Below are 21073 nucleotides of genomic sequence, written 5' to 3'. Positions count from 1 at the left end.
ACCCTCTTGCTTTCTCCCAAAAAGATTCTAAGTGTCAAATTCACACAAAAGTAGGGGTAAATCCTGCTGGATTTTGCAGCAGGATTTTCAAAATGAATCAGAGTGCACTGGTGTGAATCTCATTAAAAATCAGTGGGCAGGGCCTATTCCCGCTGGAGAGGCCAGCAGCATAGCGCTGAATGGGCCACTGCGCATGTACCAATCATTTGGAACTGAGATTGGTGCGAGTGCAGTGGTCCCGCACTGCCAACTCCCCCACGGCCCGACTGCTGGCCTCCCAGACATGTCTGGGACCAGTCTCCCCCCATCCGTGACAATCCTAATCCCCTGATTCCTTCCGCCACCCCCCCCCCTCCCCACTGGCAGCTATGACCCTCCTCCCGCAATTCTGACCACCTCCTCCACCCACCCTAATGGCCAGCCCCATTTTCCTCCCTATGTCACCAAATGCAAGTGCAAAATGCCAACAGGCCCCCCAACCCCACCCATCTCCCCTCCCCCCAGTGGCCCTGCCGCCTCTAGATCTGCTTCTGACCCCACCTCTGCTGGGCCGTGCCAAGGTGTCCCCTGGTCATTGCCACTTTGCTCCTTGGGCAGTGCAGAGGACACTTTCCCCTTATTCCCAATCTCCTGCGGGGCCTCCATGACCCCCTACAATCTGGCAGAGTCTGACTGCCAGCTCCCTGATAGTAGGGAGCTAATGTAAACTGGAGTGAAACACTCCTGGTGGGAGCGGAGGGGGGTGGGCAGAGGCTAGCCGGCATAGAGGCTTGCTTAATTAATATACAGCTCTTCGTCCATTTCTGGCCTCTGCTTGAATCTCCTGGCTCCATCGCTTGCTGGGAGAATCGCCCCCAATACTTTGTGCTTATTAACTGTACACAACACAAGACACCAAATGCTCATTAGGAAATTGGTAAGCACATTGTGGGTTCATTTATTAAAATTAGGCACATGAGGTCTTTTATACATAGGTAGAAAGCTTGAAAACATCAGAGCTGTGTGTGTTGCACTCTGTGCAAAACAAAAGTGAAACTAAAACTGGACCACATGATACATTTCTCTTCTAGTGATGGCAAGCTGATACCCCTTAAAGACATTTTGCAACAAGAGAAGAGTGGGAATTGGCAGAGTTGATTAAGTTTTTGAGTTACAGGTGGGAGCAGAAAGCAGTCTCCATACAGTTGTCAATGTACCAGAAAACAACAAACTATCCTAAAGCCACCCAAACTGATTAAAATTTAACTGTTTAAAATACAATAACAGTAAAGCTTCAGCACTGAAGTTGGAATGATGATTTGGCCAAACACCTAGAATTAACAGTTCTACGACCAAGCTGTTTGATTTGGGTGGATTGTATATATAAAACTTTACATCTAACAATGAGTGAAACAGTGGTCAGAAAGAGGTGATTTGACCTGTTGTCTTGAAGCTGTAATCTACAAGAACTGATCATTTGTTGATTGGTGAATTTATGGTCTTGAGGTTGTGAATGGCTGTACAAAAATCCAAATTCCTTCTTTCATCGGCACCCGGGTCTGGGTATGGATTTTATCGTGCTCAAGTATGCGGGTGACATGGAACATCAAAAGTTAGAACTGTGATGTAAATGTCACAGGCTGAATTTTCACCTCCATTTAGAAGTAAGCTCAGAGGCAAGCGTGCGTGAGAATTTATGCTGCCAGCCAGGATGCCAGTTTCCTGGCACTGTCCTGCCATTGGGTCATTTTTCTGGTAATGGTGTGAGGTTTGGAAGAGCTACCTGCCCACTAGCAGAGGGTAACCTATTGAAGTAGATTAACTGGCCTTAACTGCCTGCTTACAGTGGCCTTTTGGACTAGGACATCTCCGTGGAGCTAATCTCCTGGCGACAGACTGTGGAGCAGCATTCTGTATTTGAAACCGTCTCCATCTGTCTTGCCTGAGCGGAGGCCGCAGCAGGGATTTCCCATCTATAGCAGTGGCCTGACTGCTGAGACCAACTTACTAGTTGCCTTAAAATGGAGGCACCCACTCACACATTCTCTCTTTCTCACTTACGTGTACTGCAGGCTCCATCGCCTTCTAAGCTGGAGGGCCTCCAGTTGTCCTTCCAAGACCCCAACTGCCATCCTTAATTGGATGTTGAGCCCATCCTCTGGTCACTAATTGGTCAGTTTGGGGAGAATCACAAGGAGTGATTGTTTCCTCCACAGTGCAGAGTTGTGACCCTCTATTTGACTGCACTGCCCTGATCCAGAAGGCAAAAATTCTGCCCTACATTCCAATGAATCTTCCGTCCCCCTTCAGATAGCTTGGAAATATTTGATACATAATGTGTGCAACATGGTAAGTCAGAGTCATACACCATCTACACAATAAGAGAGTGGAAGTGCTTTTGACTGAACACACAAAATGCTATTGTTAGACAGTGCCTAAATAATGATTTGCATAGCAAGTCAGCCAAGTTGGTAAGAGCTTTAGCTGCCTTTCCAACTGCTCTGATTGCCTTGAGCCAATGTTGATGTACTTGAGTGCATTGCAAATGGTGCATTAATCAAAATGTGTGATGGCTTCTCTGGATTGAATCCTGACTCATTTCTGTGCTTTCCCTCATTGGGATCTGGCATCGACCAGTTGCAGAGAAAAGGAAAAGTTTAAATTTATTTATTAGTGTCACAAGTAGGCTTACATTAACATTGCAATGAAATTACTGTGAAAATCCCTTAGTCACCACACTCCAACACCTGTTCGGGTACAGTGAGGGAGAATTTAGCATGGCCAATGCACCTAATCAGCACATCTTTTGGACTGTGGGGGGCAACTGGAGCACCCAGAAGAAATCCTCACAGACGCGGGGAGATCGTGCAGACTCCACACAGACAGTGACACAAGCTGGAAATCAAAACCAGGTCCCTAACACTGTGAGACATCAATGCTAACCACTGTGCCACCCATCTGTTTTAGCCTTGACTATCACCGGAAGGACAATGCTCTCTGAAGGCTCTCATACAGTTACTTGTTCAGGAACGAGCATAGTTTTGTCCCAGCTACTTGGACATCTTTACCTTTGTATGTTTTAACGTGTATTGCTTCTCCAGTAAGGATAACTACCTAGTGCTTAGCCTGTGGATTGTCCCATGTAGTAGGCATGAATATTCGAATTAGGAGTAGAAGTAGGCCATTCAGCCCCTCGAGCCTGCTCTGCTATTCAGTTAGATCATAAGCATAACTTCCCTACTTTTGTAATCAATCTTCCTCACAATAAACAATGAAATTTTATGAGCTTTCCTCATTACTCGCTGTTGTCATTGCTGCGAGTGATGTTAGATCCCACCAAAGGATTTTAAAAATTGTTAACCCTTTTTACAAAATATAAAGATCAATTCATTAAGTACCAAGACCTGACAATATTTTGGTTTGAATATGAGTTAAGTAGTTTTATTAACAGGAGCTGCTTATTAATGAATCTTATCATCTAATCAATCCCTATTTTTAATTGTTACTGTTTGATCAGTTTTCTGTATTCCCAGAATTTTTCTGATTTTCGATTTCCAACATCTGCAGTATTTTTTCCCCAATTGTGTCTAAGGGCAGAATGTTATATGCCTCAAGGGAGAGGTTGACAGGGGGTCAGGATGTGTAAAATTGGGCATAATCCCATGGGTGCTTTTCTCGGTGTCGCTCCAAACCCAGTTATTTTACACATGGTGAGACAAGCAGCAGGCAGCCTACTGATCATTGGAAACTGGTAATTTTGGTATCATGATCTTTTAGTAGTCTCTGGATGATGTTGCAATGCTAGACTGTTTTATTCCATAAAGTGACTATACCAACTTGCTGTTGCTCTGAAACCTTTGAGGGATTCAGAGTTTGATTTGGCTCAATTTAGTGCATTATAAACACATTGCATTTCTTGTGTCAAAGAATCCATTTTGATGGTTTTTGAGGCCTCAACACTGATAAATGCTACTTAAGATCAGGCCGGTGGCTTGTCCAAGTTCTCAGGCTGCACTTTCCCTTGGCCATTTTTTTCAGTGCGGATTGCTTCTTTTTCACTAAAACTAAATTTCCTAATTTAAGGAGAGAACCCTGCCAGTGAGGAAGTTACTAGCCTTGGCAACCTTGTCCTGTATTTCAATATATTAATAATACACCATCATTACTTGCTTATTCTCCTTCATCATAGAAATCACCATGTAGCAAAATAGCAATCACAGAACAAATTTCACTTGATTCAACCACTTTTATTTTACTCCAAGACATTTAAAAAGGAGCTTTTAAATGAACAATGATCATTTATATGTGTATATTTACGTACATTATTGAAATTAAATATAAATTATTTTCTGCCTTTTCGGATGAAGAATCAGCACATACATCAGACTATTCACAGTTAGTAAGTCCATGCATTCTAGCGAACTGTGACTATAACCTGTGAAGGATACAGTCACAGGCTGCAGTTTATCCTCATTGATATATTTTTCTACTGCTTCAAATGTTACCTCTAAGTCAATCTCCACCCAAACCCTCCCCCCCCAACTCCATTAGTTTAAAGCCAGTTTTGCCCACTCTGACAATATTTGGAAAGATAAAGGACATCAACCCTGCCACAGATTGTGCACTCTTTCTTAAACTTTCATCTCATTAAATGTGGACATTTGGTTCTAGCACAACTGACAGCCCATATCCAAATGATCATTCTTCATGTGTGAACTTAAACAATGAGCTTATTGAACTACAGGAAGCACCTTAGTCAAACCCAATGGTATTGTCTTGTAATGTCATGCCTTTGGAACTAGAATCATTTCTTTGAATACTTAGTTGTCACAAATTGTGGTGCCCACACCATTAACCTGGCACAAACATAGTGTAGATCAAGAGTTAAATTTGGGACATTTTGGTATCAAACCTATCGTAACATCAAGACATTTGAGGTTGAGAGCTACATGTCTATAAAATTAGTTCATTTGAAAAACAAATTTCCAACCAAATCCTAATCTTTGTAGTGCTGTTTTTTCAGTGTAAGTACTTACTATCTGATATTTTAATTGGCTCCTGAAAGGTTAATGCGAAAAGCTAGTAGCAGTTATAAGTAGTGTGGTCAGGGATATCTTTTAGTATAAGCAGGTGGGAATAACAGAGTACGATTAGCAATGAGAACATAAGGAAAGAATTTAGTTCAGCTGATGAATATTTAGAAAAGCTGACATTAGCTTAGACATGGTTTCAAATACCATAATCTACCTCTCGTTCTGTTATTTTGATATATACCATAATCTGCTGAAGCGTTTTGATTTGCTGGAGGTAATTCGTTGTCAGTATGGACTGAAAATAGTGAAAGAAAGCTTTCAAATAATTTTTACATTGCATCTGCTGTCCTTATTAGAAACAAAATAAAATTATTCAACCTCAGACACTCTCTTACAAAATGAAATGTACCCTGATTTCTTCTGTGAAATTCTACAACTGCTTCCAATGTCCTTGGGCTAGGGAGGAGAAAGTTCTGCCAAGCTTTCCTTTATCACTTTTCGGTGACCTCTGTTGGAAAGTGCACATGTTGGGATGTTGGACGAGGAATGGTTTGAACCTGGCTGCGCTCCAGAGTCAAATAACTCAATGGCTCGGCTTACACTTGCCGAATGGCTGTCAGCACTCAAGGAACCAAAACATGGCACTAACATTAGGAGAGGAGGAGAAGGGGTGGGGGGGAGCGGAATCTAAAACCATGATTGCGGTTTTGGTTGAGAAATGAAAATGTTACTGCACTGTTTATGAGTTTGATTCAGGTCAGCAACAGAAAATAGGCGTGGAGTCATTCCTGACCTATAAAATGTCCAGTGTGATCTTGCGAGTGTAATCACCTCTATCACACCATATACTCTGGCACCCCCTATCTCACAAAGCATTGTGTTTAGCTGAAGTAAAGTATTTCTCAGACTTGCCTTTTCCTTATTAATGTCCGTTCAGCCTTGATATTGAATGTGAAATCAAGGAGTAGCTATGTTTGAAACTACCTGTTCAGGTGTGTCACATTAAATTCCCTCAGATGACCTCAGTCAATCCAATTACAAATGGAAATGGAATTACAATGCATAACTATTCATCCACATACCTCTGTTTCCTGCAGTGCAATAATTCTGCAAATTACAGTTCAAAGAACATATTTTTTAAAAACTCCAAATTTCCAATCTTTTCCTTGTCCTGCTATGATTCCCATGTTCTACTTGTGAATCTGCATATTTAACATATCGGACACCTTTTAATTACTTTCACTACCAGATCACAAAAGCTCCTTCTCCAACGCCCCACTGCTTCCATTACCCCCTCTGTACCCACATACTCCGCCTATGATAGTTCGACCTCACAGAAGCATCCCCAATCAGGTGACCCCTAATATTTTCTAGTTATACCAAACATCACTCCAGTAAATAACCCTATTAAACAAATTTAAATTTATCATAACAAAAATATTTCAAATCATTGTGCTCTGTGTGTTTAACCGCATTATTTTAGCCATTGTCTTACTAAGAAGCACTTTTGGTTCCAATAACTCTTGTCCAATTTGAAGCCCAAATTGTATAACATGTTTCAGGAGTTCTGTCGCCAAGACTTACAAAATTCTGATAAATTTGTTATACAGGTAAGGGTGTAATAAAGCAAACAATAAAAAATACTTATTGATATTTCATTGCAAATTCGGCAAATGACAAGAACAAACAGGTTTGATAAAGTTATTTTTCACAGTTAGTAAGTCCATGCATTCTAGTGAACTCAGGATGATTGATATCCTAAATCTATACACGTAGACAGTGAGTAGTTGAGTCTGACTGTTTTTATAGTTAGCGTCCTTTAAATAACATTGCTGTCTAATTGTCCTAAATCAACCTAATTGCATCTTCAATAATTAAGCACTAGATGGTATTTGCTGAACAGGACTTTCAATTGGTACCACGGGTTTCTTTTTGTCATCTTCATGATATGTTTGCATCAGCTTTTTTTTGCTTTCAAGTCTTTGGTTCCATTCGTTGATGAGTCTGCAAGTAGAACACATTACGCCATGTTCAGTGTGTTGTATGTGCAATAATCTTGATCATTTTCCAATTATTTGAGAAAACCCTAATTCCCTTGTTCAGTAATAAAGGTATTTTATGTCTTAGTGTCACAAGTAAGCTTACATTAACACTGCAATGAGGTTACTGTGAAAATCTTCTAGTCGGCACACACTGGTGCCTGTTTGGGTACTCTGAGGGAGAATGTAACATGGCCAATTGCACCTAACCAACACATCTTTCAGACTATGAGAGGAAACCCGCACAGACACAGGGAGAATGTGCAGACTCTGCACAGTGACCCAAGCCAAGAATCAAACCTGGGTCTCTGGCATTGTGAGGAAGCAGTGCTAACCACTGTACCACTGTGAATAAGAGTAAGACTATGGGGTAATTTTAGCTTTTGTCAATACTGTGAAGCAGATGGCATTGGATTGGCCATCTATTACATATCACTCTTCATTTTAATTTGCACTCAAGTAGAATGAAAAATCAAAGCCAATATAACAGATGACTAACCTGACATTGTGTAAGGCACAACATTAGCCAAAGTTAACATTATTTCTTTTGCACTTATTTTTCCTGCATTCATATTTATCACTGGTTAAAAGAAATTGCCAAACATGTCGTGAGCTGGTTGTGTTAGATTCACTTCAGATGATTATTTTTCCTTCTCTTTCTTTTTCGCTTTAAGCTGACCCCTTGCCAGGCAATTGTCTGCTCCCAAACCTAGGAGGTGCCAAAATTAATCATTGGATTTTTATCACCATTAGGGCAGGGATCACCTAGCTTAGCATTGGATGAATCTGGAATCTGAGTGATATGATTAGAATAGTCACTGTATAACACAGCAGAAATACCTGAGAAGATCAGACAGCTCACAACAGTGCTGTTAGCAAAGCTTGATTTACCGATGCCCTTGGTTTACAGTTGGATTCCTCCACTGAAAGCAATGAACATTTTGCTTCTGTGAACCTCATGTCTGTTTGACAGATCTAATTTTCAATAGTCATAACTAATGCACTTAACCTGAGTATCCAGAAAATGTTAAATGTAGTACACTTTATAGTTTTGATTAACTGTGTTCAAACTGAGATATAACATTGTATCTATTAATTACTGAGAATCAGAAGAATTCTCATGGTCTTGGGCATCAAGATTATTTGCGGTACCCCTTCCGCATCCACAATAAAACCACTCGTTTCCCCTCCAGCCCTCTGGGTAATTAGGACAGTCTTGTTAGGATAGCAAGAAACTACGAAAGGTCATGAATGTAGCCTAATTCATCATGCAAACCAACCTCCTATCCATTGATTCTGGCTACACTTCCCGCTGCCTCAGTAAAGCAGCCAACATAATAAAAGACCCCACACACCCTGGACATACTCTTTTCCACCTTCTTCCATCAGGAAAAAGATACAAAAGTCTGAGGTCACGTACCAACCGACTCAAGAACAGTTTCTTCCCTGCTGCTGTCAGACTTTTTAATGGATTTACCTTGCATTAAGTTGATCTTTCTTCACACCTAGCTATGACTAACACTACATTCTGCACTCTCTCATTTCCTTCTCTATGAATGGTATGCTTTGTCTGTATATCATGCAAGAAACAATACTTTTCACTGTATGTAATACATGTGACAATAATAAATCAAATCTTGACCTTCGAAGGATACAGTCACCGGCTGCTGTTTATCCTCATTGATATATTTTCCTATTGCCTCAAATGTTACCTCTAAGTCAACCTCCACCCAAACCCTCCCCCACTCCATTAATTTAAAGCCAGTTTTCCCCACTCTGACAATATTTGCTCATGTACTCTTATGTTTGTATGCCCAGTCTCTTCCTGTTTCCAATACCCGTACCACTATTGCTTTGTCCTTTGTCTTTAAATTTCCACATCTTGCCTCATGTGAATGCCTCCTACACCAGTATTTAATTGAAAACCCTCTCTACAATTCTTGTTATATTTTTCATCAGGACATTGGTTCCAGCCTAGTTCAGGTGAAGTCAATGGTATAGCTTCCTCTTTCCCCAGTACTGATGCTAATGCCTCATGAATTGAAACCCATTTTCCACCGCACCAATCTTTGTGCCATACGTTCAAGTCTTTGATATTATTTATCCTATGCCAATTTCCTTGTGGTTCAGGAAGTAATCCAGAGATTATTACCTTTGTGGCTTTGTTTTATAATTTAGCCCCAAGTTGCTCATATTCCCTCAGCAGAACATTTAACTTATGCCTATCCATGTTGTTAATACCCAAGTGAATCACAAGAACTGGATACTTTCACTCCCCTCTCCAGCCCCAAGTGGATGTCCTTAATGTGGCATCGAGCAGGCCTTTGAGACTGACTCTCTCAGCTGCCAAACTGCCAACTATGCCCTTTGCTATACTGTCTTTGACTACAACTATAATTTTTTTTTACTTTGCTACTTAAATGGCGTCATTACCCTGGTGCCATGGACAATTTGCTTATCCTCCCTGCTGTCCCTGTTCTCATCCAAGCTGCAGGAACATTGAACCTTTACCCAAGGGGTCAGGGAGGCTCTCTAGGCCTGCCTGGAGCACTCACCCCAGGTCTGTCACCGGGACGCCACTATCAGGCAGTTAAACTGTCCTCTACCAACTTTGGAAGCCTGTGGAGACTTGTGGAAAACTGTGGTCACAACTGCCCTTTCAGTAATCTCAATAGGCTCTTAATGAGTATCTGCCACATGCAAGCAAGAACCTTGTCACTCAACCACAACCACTCCCCCACCAAATCCTTTTCTGCAAATAGGTCCATGGGCAGGATGGAGCCAGGGAAGTATTTTTACTGCCTACCCACCTCCAAACCCAACTCTGCTGGGGGTTCAAAATCAAGTCAAGGTGTCAATAAGTAATCCTCAGTCAGAAATCATTGAATCAGTTGTCTTCTTTTTAGCCTGAGAACATTGAAACCACTTACTGTAGCTTTTAGCTTATACACAGACTGGAAATTGAACGTGACAAGCCTAACGTTGAATTTCTTGTGTTGTTGTGAAGGTCCCAATTGACCATTATACTGATAGTATCTGAGCCAACGGGTCATAATAAGGACCCAGCTGCCAGGAAAGTGGAAAAACCACTGCACAGATATAAAGATTTCAATTAACTTGCAGGGAGTGTACTCTACACTCTGCCTAACTGATGATGAGACAGTGGGTATGAGCAGGATTTATATTTAACTCCTTAAAATTACCCTTGGCAAGGAATGGGGAAAATGACAATAACCTTAAAGATCAGTGTCAAAATCCACCAACCTCAAAATCCAGGATAAAGACCTCCCCCCAACACTGTTTCATTGCCAGAGCAGCTGCAATGGAATTTGTTGGCCTTTTTCTCCAGGTTTCCCAGTGTGTGTTTTGGAATTAGTCTTTAATTGGCTGAGTGGGGTTCAAAGGTCATTTTCTTCTATTAATTGCAATACCAATTAGAGTTTGATGAGTGACATTGTTAGGTCATAGATATGCCCACAGAGTGGTGCTCTAATGCTCCACGGATTAAATTTATTTCCATCCTTCTATCTCATGGTGACCATCTGATTTTTTTCAAACCATTCTACAAGTGCCATTCCATAGCCGACTATTAGAAAGTAAGCAAGCAATCCAGATTGATTCCCATTAACTTTGCTGATGGATTATTAATAACTAAAAAAAAAGGCAGTTTGGAGAAATGCTGGTGTGAATCCCCATTCTATGATCCTGGATACATAAAACAGACAAATTAGATGAAAAGTATCATTGCTATTTGCTGAACTAATAAAACATGTCCAATCATTTCCCATTATCCTTCCAACAAAGTGTGGGACAAAACTAGTCACAGCTGGCTGAATATCTGTTCGGATTGGATTTTGTTTTTACAATAGAGACTCAAGTCTCAAGCTCATTGTCAAATCCAGAGCAACCATAAAACTTCAAGACCATTAAGAAATTATGGATGCTTTCAGCCAAAGGACTATTCAAGATCAGTTACACCATTATAATGAACTACACTGCATGGGTTATATCATTATCGCTAAGTTAGAGTCTTCCAGTTCTACTAACAGAGGAAATTGTGGTGGGTAGGGGCACTTAATATTTCAGGATGCAAAAAATTTTTTTCCCTTTGGCGAGATATGAAATTTTGTTCGCCCAGCTTTCAAATGTATTGGCATCTCATGCTTGCTACCTCATCAAACTCAAGTTCACCTTCCAAATTAAGCGCCCTCCAGCAAGAATTTTTAACATTCAGTTATATGACTGTGTACAAGTGGTCTACACCAGGCAAGCTTCACTTCTTTTTGAGATCAGCAAATGTATTTTTCATCTTCTTTGGGATCTCACATAACTTCATTTGTATAGGATGGCAGTATCTAAAGCTGCACCAAGGCTGGAAAAGGGAGACAAGTAAAGTCTGAGGTTGAGGAGATTTGGAGGGACGGAGCAAAAGCTGGGCGGGGAAAGCTGGCTGAGTGGGAAGGGATGGAAGAAAGAGTGTCCAGGGAAGGAGGCGACATAGTGTCTGGAGTGGTCTGGTCTGGTCTTAGAGGGTGAGGTCGGTATTGTCAAATGTAGGATCTTGGGTTTGAACTCAGAGTATTGGTGATAGGAGGGAACAGTGATAGTTAGAAGGGGTAGTGGGAAGAGGTAGTGTGGCAGGCCTAGGATGAAGGTCTCATGGAGGGGGGATGGGGTGGTGGTCACAATGGGAGACTAGACAGGTTGTTCAGATAACATAACGGGGCAGAGTCAAGATGGGGCATGGGATGGTAATGGGTGTTGGCTCAGAGAAGAAATGTGATGTCATAGAGGTTTACAGCATGGAAATAGGCCCTTCGGCCCAATTTGCCCATGCTGCCCTTTTCTTTAAAACCCCGAAGCTAATCCCAATTGTCCATATTTGGCCCATATCCCTCTATACCCATAATACCCATGTAACTATCTAAATACTTCTTAAAAGATAAAATTGTACCCACCTCTTCTACCACCTCTGGCAGCTTGTTCCAGACACTCAACACCCTCTGTGAAAAAATTGCCCCTCTGGACACTTCTGTATCTCTCCCCTCTCACCTTAAGCCTATGCCCTCTAGGTTTAGACTCCCCTACCTTTGGGAAAAGATATTAACTATCTACCTTGTCTATGCCCCTCATTATTTTATAGACCTCTATAAGGTCATGCCTCAGCCTCCTACGCTCCAGAGAAAAAAGTCCCAGTCTATTCAGCTTCTCCTTATAACTCAATCCATGAAGTCCTGGTAGCATCCTAGCAAATCTCTTCTGCACTCTTTCTATAATAGGGTGACCAGAATTGCTCGCAGTATTCCAAATGTGGCCTTACCAATGTCTTAGACAACTTCAACAAGACATCCCAACTCCTGTATTGAATGTTCTGACCGATGAAATGTTCTGAGTGGTGAAGAAGGCCGAATGCCTTCTTCACCACTCTGTCCACCTGTGACTCCACTTTCAAGGAGCTATGAACATGTACCCCTAGATCTCTTTGTTCTGTAACTCTCCCCAACACCCTACCATTAACTGAGCAAGTCCTGTCCTGGTTCAACCTACCAAAATGCATCACCTTGCATTTGTCTAAATTAAACTCCATCTGCCATTCATCAGCCCACTGGCCCAATTGATCAAGATCCCATTGCAATTAGAGATAACTTTCTTCACTGTCCACTATGCCACCAATCTTTGTGTCATCTACAAACTTACTAACCATGTCTCCTATATTCTCATTCAAATCATTAATATAATTAACAAATAACAATGGACCCAGCACTGATCCATCAGGCACACTGCTGTCACAGGCTTCCAGTTTGACAAACAACCCTCTACAACCCTCCTCTGGCTTCTGTCAAGAAGCCAATTTTGTATCCATTTAGATACCTCACCCTGGATCCTGTGAGATTTAACGTTATGCAACAACCTACCATGCATTACCTTGTCAAAGGCCTTGCTAAAGTCCATGTAGACAACGTGAACTGCACTGCCGTCATCTACCTTCTTGATTATCCCTTCAAAAAACTCAAATTTGTGAGACATGATTTTCCACTCATAAAGTCATGCTGAATGTCCCTAATAAGTCCTTGTGACTCTAAATCCTGTCTCTCAAAATACCTTCCAACAATTTACCCACCACAGATGTGAGGCTCACCAGCCTGTAGTTCCCAGGCTTTTTCCTGCAGCCCTTTTTAAACAAAGGTGGATTAAGGTAGGATCCAGAGTAATAGAAGGAGGTTCATGAATGACAGAGGGGAGTGGAATGGTGTTAATGGGTGGGTTAAGGGTAATGGAAAATGGTTGGTGACAGGAAGAGAGTGCAGTGAGTTTGAAAGGTGACATGCACTATTTTTCAAATCTTTGACTTTGACCACAGAGTTAGTGAGATCACTCAAAGTGGGAGGATGATTTTTTTGGGTGCGTGGAGTTCAAGATCAACACAACTGGCTGACTAAAGGGACACCACAAACATTGAGGCAAATGGATGTCAACCATGCTGAATTGTCTTCTCCTCTCCATGGTGAAGCCCGGATGGCTGCAGGTTTGTTTCCGACTCATGAGACTCATAACATTGAGATCCCAGCAAGGTGTGGAGTTGCTGTTTGTTCTGTGCTATTTGCCATCGGCTGCAGTCAGGGACAGGTTGAAAGGAGGGAAGGAGATGGACGCCTCCAACAGGCCTGGCTGGTGGAGGGCAACCAACTCAACTCCAAACCACCATCCTCCTGTGTAAATGGTCATGGCTGACAAGGGTCCATACAACTTGATTTTGGTTACTACAGAGTGTTAAGAGTAGTAGAGGCAAGCATGTGTCAAAGGAAAGCTTCTCACACATGGTTCATCATCTGCTGAAAGAGCAATATCTCCATAAGTATTTACATGTCGGAATTGGAGGAACACTCACCTCTGCTCCTCCACCTGGAAGGAGTGGGGTGGGGGATATAAAGTCTAGAATGAGGCCAGATGAAGGGCTGAGCGCTGCCTGCTAGATGTGACATGGAGGGAAACTAAATATATCATTTCAATTTCTTCAACTTGTTCACACATCCACTAAAGCGTCAATGATGCGGCTGCAGGAAACCCTGCCTTGATCATGGCACTCATCCAAATTAGGAAGAGGGCCCATTGCCAGTTAGCACAGGGCCAGGAGGAACAAGGTCCTGCGAGAAAGAGGCATCAGGACTTCAAGATGCTGGCATGTGTGGACCTCTGCAATGGCGAGCATTGGCTCAACCATAGGTGAATCTCAGATGGTGTCCTTATCTAGAGATGTGTAAAAGGCAATGCTGGAGGTGCCCTTGTATGTCTCGGGATGTGGTTGCTTACATCTGCCAGCTTCTCCAGTACAGCCTGTAGCCACAGGATTCAGGGGGAGTAATGTGAAGCTCCTGGCCAGCATTTAGTGAATGACAGTCTAGGTGGCATTTAAATGTGACATAACAGCGGACAGGTGACTTCCTGCCAGCTGTGCCATGTGATTCACGGATCTCCTTGTGGATGCATAAATAATGAGCTGAACAGCAGAAGATTGCACATGTTTAACCCTATTGCCGCTCATTGGGAATTACGCTGATTTCCCAGCCTGCCATCAGACTCCATAATGGAAGATTCTGCCCTAGATGACCAGAAAAGACTCAGTTAAATTATTAAATTATTGACTCAGTTAAACTTTTTTGTGCAGAATATGCAGTCTAAAATTACAATAAATAATATTTTTTGTCTCTCATCTCCCAAGTAATGTGCAATTAAAGCATATAAATCCAAAGGTCTCAGGCATGATTCCTGGTCTCAGTGTGGGCTATATATTTAGGTGCCACGGCAGACATGAGTACCCTGGATTATGGAGAAGGGAAAGGAAGAGGGATCCCTGATTGCTTTTTGATAAGCTATGCTATAAAATGTGTGTCATTGGTGAGATCGGACCACATTGCTGTGATGCTGTGTTTACACATGAAGATTGGCCAATTTAGCAAGGTATCCTAAAGATGGGAGAACTCACTTTCACCTCCAGAATCACTGCTGGGGAGTTAAATGGGAATAAAAGAATACTTGTTAAACTCCTCTCATTTTGTAGTTTCATGACAGCAGACTATAAAAACAAGATTCGTGTCAGCCTCACCACTTCCCACCTATTTTTGTGTAATCTGTAAACTTGGCAATAGTACATTCACTTCCCTCATCCAACCCATTATTACATATAAATAATTGTGGACCCAGCACTGATCAGAAATTGGCTAGCTGTAAGAAGACAGAGGGTGGTGGTTGTTGGGAAATGTTCATCCTGGAATTCAGTTACTAGTGGTGTACTGCAAGGACTTTTTGGGGGCCACTGCTGTTTGTCATTTTTTTATAAATAACCTGGATGAGGGTGTTGAAGAATAGGTTAGTAAATTTGTGGATGACACTAACATCGGTGGGGCTGTGGACAGTGCGGAAGGATGTTGCAGGTTACAGAGGGACATAGATAAGCTGCAGAGCTGGGCTGAGAGGTGGCAAATGCAGTTTAATGCGGAAGAGTGTGAAGTGATTCACTTTGAAAGGAATAACAGGAATACAAAGTACTGGGCTAATGGTAAGATACTTGGTAGCGTGGATGAGCAGAGATTGAGTTTCAGAGCCACGAAGCCATGTTGCAGCTGTACAAAACTCTGGTGCGGCCGCACTTGGAGTATTATGCACAGTTCTGGTCGCCACATTATAGGAAGGATGTGGAAGCATTGGAAAGGATGCAGAGGAGATTTACCAGGATGTTGCCTGGTATGGTGGGAAGGTCTTATGAGGAAAAGCTGAAGGACTTGAGGCTGTTTTGTTAGAGAGAAGGTTAAGAGGTGACTTAATAGAGGCATACAAGATGATCAAGGGATTAGATAGGGTGGACAGTGAAAGCCTTTTTCCTCAGATGGTGATGGTTAGCATGAGGGAACATAGCTTTAAATTGAGGGGTGGTAGATATAGGACAGATGTCTGAGGTAGCTTCTTTACTCAGAGAGTAGTAAGCGTGTGGGATGCCCTGCCTGCAACAATAGTGGACTCACCAACATTAAGGGTGTTCAAATGGTCAGTGGATAAACATATGGGTGATATTGGGATAGTGTAGATTAGGTGGGCTTTAGATTGGTTTCACAGGTCGGCGCAAAATCGAGGGCCGAAGGGCCTGTACTGCACTGTAATGTTCTATGTTCTATGATCTTTGTGGCATTCCACTAGTTACGGGTTGCTATCCTGAAAATGCCTCTTATCCCAACTCTGCCTGTGAAATTTTCCTGTCCCACCTGCCACTGGAACCATAGTGGGTGGGACATGGACCATGCAAAGGTCCATTGACCTCAGGTGGGACTTTCCCATTTCGGGGTGACGCAGCCAGAAAACCCCACCCTCCATCTTCTATCAGGAAGGACAGTCCAAACTTTCACATTAAAAATTGCACTTTTTGTGGGGGTAGAGGTACAAGAAAAAACCAGTGTCCATGTCTACCCAGCACGACCTAACATTTTAATGGGAAAATGGGTAGTTAAAAAAGATATTGAAGATTATACAATGCTCCAGTTCTGGTCAATGTAAACCTTTTATTTATATGAGATATGAATTAACCCTGGCTAATTTCACTGTAAGCCACATTTTGTCACTGTGCTGCCTTCTTTAAATTTTCTTTATGAAACATAGTGTGGTTAAAATGCCACATTATATTTCTCTACCGCCTGCTCCTCAATTTTATTCACTACCCTCCTGATAGTATTGGCTTAAGCTGGAGCGTGAGCCTACATGTAATCACAGCCCTTGATACCCAATTGAGTGTATGTGACAGCTTTCCCCATTCCTACACATACACATATTCAATGAATTAGATGCACCCCATGGAAGAAAACCACATCTGTGTGTATTGGGTAGAGGGCTACAATAAATGCCTGGAAGAAAACGCATCAGATTTTATTTTGTGTGGATACAATAAATCAGGTAAGCGATTCTATTTGATAGATTTTCATTCCCACCAATCTCATAACAGTCATTGCACCTGTAATAATGCTTTCTCTTCCCTCCCCAGAACCTATACAGCAGAATTGCTCCCCTGTTTACAGTCAAAAGAATTGATCCAATAAATAATTGTTCAACTCAGAAACTAAATAAAGTTATCTGTAAAAAAAAACAACTTCATTGCCACCAACCTCCCCCCCACCCACCGACTTCATACAATGCGTTTTTGTAGTGAGAAGATCAGTATGAAACATAATGGGGGTGACTTTCTCCCACTTGTCTACCATAACTTCAGCAGAAATGCTTCTTTTGTATTATTTCAGTGCTACTGCAGCCTTTCTGTCAAAGTTACAGAGCAGGTGAATGCAAGTGTCACTGCAGAAATTCATCCCGATTGATATCATTAATCATCAATCCCATGTACTTTACTGTGATGCTCTGCGCACTATTTCCTTGATTATTTCCAATAAGTTATTGCAAAATGTAAGCTGGTTCATAAAGTCTAAGCCAGAAACGCGATGTTCTTAGCAAAATGACTTCTACAACATCAACCCCAAGCTGTCTCTTGAATTACAATTTATTTGCAAAATACTCAAACAACGCACCGATTTAGGGCACTCTTATTCAACCTCATCCTTTCCTGCTCCAGCCACTCCGTCTGCTTTTCAATTCTCTTCTCCCAGATAGCTTTCAGGTCATACTGGGGGCCAGCTGCTCTCTCCCGGCTGGACAAATAAGATGAGCTGTCCATTTCCTAGAAGAAATAAGTAGACAGTGACTGGAGTTCATAATGCTGTGCTTTTCCATTAGTTTTACAGTGAGAGGTTCTGGTTTCCTCAGGGTTCAGCTAATACAGTTATCGTGACTTTCTAACTTTCTGATGCCCACATGCATGAAATGGTACACTGGAAATGGCTCCTTTTTTTGCACCAGAAATCTGGGCATTACTCCTTGATATTAAAAGCTCCTTTAAAATTCCATTAAATTTCAATCTTGAAACAGTATCCTTGACTACAACATAGGCAGATGTGAAAAAATAATGTATTAGTTTTCTTGAGGGTGCACTGTTCTGCAAGTGAAGTGAACTTGGATTTTTTTTTGCTGTTTTTGTTTACTTGTCTCCTGTGCTTTTGCACAGTGCTTCCTTTTCGCTCTCTTTCACCATTCGAGGCGCACAGCCATGTTACAAAATGGCAGAAAATCCAGGAGAAAGAAATCCTCTCATAGCCATGTTTTTGTACCTTCAATGAAGATTGCAGAATAAACCTCTTGATTCCTCAATATCCATTTACAGAATCACTACCGAATTAATTGCCCTGCAAACCACTGCCTTCCTCACCCCTCCAACCCCCAGCTCCTAGTGTACATGGGTAGAAAATTTCCTTGTTGCTTTTAGATTCCAATGCTTCTGTCAGTTGAAAATCAAGAAGTAATTTTTCTAATTTGATTCTTAATCCTTTGATTCTTTTTCTGTTTGCATTCCTGCACAAAGTATTCAGAAACATAATTTTTTTGGAAAATGAAAATGACATGGAGAATATGACTTTCTGGAAAATTATCCCAGATATGAAAGATTTACTTGCAAACTCCCCCTTCGTCGCCTAGTTGTCCTGGTCCTGAAGGTGTTGATTTCCTACTGGGGTAAATTCCACAGTCAATCTAAAGTGCCAATTATCTGAATAGACATTATTTAAGGGCAACACAAAATAGCAGAAGCTACATCACAGCCTACCCCAGCCCTGTCTTCACCTGATGTTCACGTATACATCCCCAGTAGCTGGATACCAATCAGGAATAGGAACATTTGTCATTTTGTTTCTTCACTCATTGACAGGCCAATAAGGACAACTCTGGTATTACCAGCTGCTAAGATTTGCTAAGGCAGCAGAGATCAGGGAATAAACCTGGGCCCCTATTGGTCTGAGTCTTAGCCAGCTGAACCTTTAGAGGAATAATTACAATTTAGGGTTTTGAATCTAGTTAATATCACCTCATCCTTTGCAAGCATAGTGCGAATATAAGGTTGATTTGTTAAATGAACACCTGTTTGTTTTAAAATTTTTACACTGGCTCCCCGAGTATCCCATAAAAGTTGAACACTGCTTTAATCTTGTATTTGAAATACTGATATGTTCATTTACAAACGCACGATAATGCTACTTACGAGTACTATCACATCATCAGTATAAATTAAAATTGTTACAACTTCATAACCAAATTCAGTTATAGATCAGAAGGATGGTATATTTCAATCAACCTTTGTTCTAAACTTTGAATTTGTACCATACTTAATTTGGCAATAAACCTGGACTGAAAACAAATGTTAAATCTTTAAACATTTGACAAGATTGATGAGATAAATGTATAATTTTGGAACATATCTCACTGAATTATTTTATGTAGCTACAGCTCAGCAAGTTGAAATTCAGTCTCGTGACATGATTTATTGTACACAGTTCCTAGAACTTTGATGGATCTGATACGATGAAAGATTTGTTTAAATCAGGATAGGCTTCCAGCTGAGAATATTTGGCAGTCATATCCAACACTCGCGCTTAACAATAGCACATTTATTCAACAATCTCCTTGCATCATACAAACTCAGTCAATGTGAATGGTTGGAAGCACCATAAATATTTAACGACACACAGACACAATTGTGAAACACAGTAATCTCGGAGACGAATTTCGCATCAAGGGAGTTAACTCAACATCAGAAATTACAGTAACATTTTCTTACCAGAAGTGGATTTTTCTGTTTGCTCTGGCAAGGTGGTTGTGCCTCGAACCGTGATGCCTATCTGTTTAGGGACGTAACCAGAGTGAGCAGTAGTGAGCCTGCACAAGCAACATTTCTTTTTGTTGGGTCTCCGCCTTGTTTATAAGCGAGCTGGTGACAAGTCTATTTTGAATACAGATCTTGGATCAGGGGGCTTGTATCATTCCATGCATTTTGTAGCATAGTATGCATGATGGCATTATAGACTGTGAGCTCCAGAAGCATCATCCATGGAGCTGGATAGTCGCTGGCAGGTGTCATTAGATGCCTGCAAGCCAATCATAACTTGGCAGGGATGAAATGGATATTTCTTTGAAAAGCACATCATTCACTTCAGTGCAGCTTTCAGGAGTCTTGCTCAATTTACTTATGGCCTAACAGGAACTGCAAGTGTGAAATAGCTGCTGTAACAATTCATGATGCAGTATCACATTACCTGGAAATTGGCAGAGAAAATACATCTGATTCTTGACTTGTGATATAGTCAAGTAAGACTTCAGAATTTAACTGTTAAATGTCACAGGGTCACTCATTAAAGTACTGCAACAGCATCCTTCCACGTGTCAAATTCTGTTGTAGGTTTAAATGCTCCGGTTGATTTGTAGCTATCATTTTAGATCTCATGTTTCCGTCACCATCACTTAAGTGAAACGAAACACGGCAAGAAAATTTGGTTTACAATGTTACTGTTTTATAAGAAACGCAGGCAATATTTTCAAGTATTCAAAACCATATTTTATGTAAATGAATAATCATGCAGAATTTGCTTTCATTCATTCTGCAAATATAGGGTGGGATTTTCCAGTTAGGTTTGTCGCAAGGCTGGGAAATCCCACCCAACGTCAATGGACCTTTGCACAGTCTGTGTCCCACCTGCTACAATTCCCGTGGCAGGCAGGACGATAAGATTTCACCCAGTGTCTCACGTTGGATATGCATCCACAGGCCAGAGTGGTCACTCAACTGAGAGTGACATGGTGGCACAGCGGTTAGCACTGCTGTTTCACAGCTCCAGGGGCCCGGGTTCAATTCCAGCCTCAGGTGATTGTGTGTGAAGTTTGTCAGCCCCATGTCACTGTCTAAGAAGTCCAGGAATCCATATAGCTTTTTAACCACTTTTCCCAAACTGCCCTACCAACTTCAATGATTTACGTACATACTCCTAGATCTCTCCATTCCTGCATATCCTTGATCTTATATTGCCTCTCTTCATTCTTGTTACTAAAATGTATCACTTTATTGTATTAAGTTTTGTTTGTCAAGTGTCCACCCATTCCACCATACTA

At 41.5% G+C, this 21073-nt stretch overlaps 1 long non-coding RNA gene across 1 annotated transcript; it reads right to left on the bottom strand.

Annotated features, from left to right (window-relative positions):
- Positions 1 to 4216: 4216 nt before the first annotated feature.
- Positions 4217 to 19884, bottom strand: LOC145343441 (uncharacterized). Its single transcript, XR_013886704.1, has 3 exons — positions 19749 to 19884; positions 17614 to 17762; positions 4217 to 7016 (listed from the first exon to the last, which is right to left on the bottom strand). It is a non-coding gene; the product is annotated as an uncharacterized LOC145343441 (long non-coding RNA).
- Between the last annotated feature and the right edge of the window lie 1189 nt (positions 19885 to 21073).

The sequence above is a fragment of the Carcharhinus amblyrhynchos genome, chromosome 5 (assembly GCF_965287045.1).
Source record: "Carcharhinus amblyrhynchos chromosome 5, sCarAmb.v2.hapA, whole genome shotgun sequence".
Taxonomy (NCBI): Eukaryota; Metazoa; Chordata; class Chondrichthyes; order Carcharhiniformes; family Carcharhinidae; genus Carcharhinus; species Carcharhinus amblyrhynchos.
Note: the sequence above shows the minus strand (reverse complement) of the source record. Positions and strands in the feature narration are given on the sequence as shown.